The sequence below is a fragment of the Leptonychotes weddellii genome, chromosome X, assembly GCF_054177405.1.
Source record: "Leptonychotes weddellii isolate Sample4059 chromosome X, ASM5417740v2, whole genome shotgun sequence".
In the NCBI taxonomy this organism is placed as follows: Eukaryota; Metazoa; Chordata; class Mammalia; order Carnivora; family Phocidae; genus Leptonychotes; species Leptonychotes weddellii.
Window position 1 is genome coordinate 21,815,539 of NC_138385.1, and position 946 is coordinate 21,816,484.

Genomic DNA, 946 nt, shown 5'->3' on the forward strand with positions numbered 1-946 from the left:
AATGTAATTTTGTTTCATTGGAATTTTTGTATCTATCATCATTTGTATATTTATGCATAAATAAGTATTATAATTTAGGCTCTGTAGTTCAATTTTCCATGAACTCAATCCCTAATCCACACTGATAATCTTTTAAAACTAGGGATATCTAATCCTCTTCGGTGTTTTCCTGCTAATAAATACCTTACATTACAATATATGGGTAGGGTGAATATTTGAGGCCAGACAGACTCAAGTTTAGTTTCCAGGTTTACCACTTACTAACAGGGTGGCCTTTCTGAGACTTTATTTCTTCATCTGTGTCTTAATCCATCTGGGGTTCTGTAACAGAATACCATAGACTGGGTGGCTTACAAACAACAAAAGAACAAACACTTTTTCTCAGTTTTGGAGGCTGGGAAGCCAAGATCAAGGTGCCAGCAGATTCAGTGTTTGGTGAGAATCCGCTTCCTTGGTTCATATAGGCTGTCTTTCCGGTGTGTTTCCTCATAGTGGATAGGATGAGAGAACTGTCTGGAGTCTTTTTTTTAAGGGCACTAATTCCATTATGAGGGCTGTATTCTTTTTTTTTAAGATTTTATTTATTTATTTGACAGAGAGAGAGACAGCGAGAGAGGGAACACAAGCAGGGGGAGTGGGAGAGGGAGAAGCAGGCTTCCCACTGAGCAGGGAGCTTGGTACGGGGCCCGATCCCAGGACCCTGGGATCATGACCTGAGCCGAAGGTAGCCACTTCACTGACTGAGCCACCCAGGTGCCCCAAGGGCTGTATTCTTAAGGCCTAATCACCTCCCTAATGCTATCACACTGGAGACTAGGTTTTAACTGACAAATTTTAGAGGGACACAAACATTCCGTCTATGGCAGTCTGTAAAATGTGAATAGTAACAACTACCTTCTTGTAGGATTTTTGTGAGAATTAGAGATTGTATTGTGGAAATTACCAA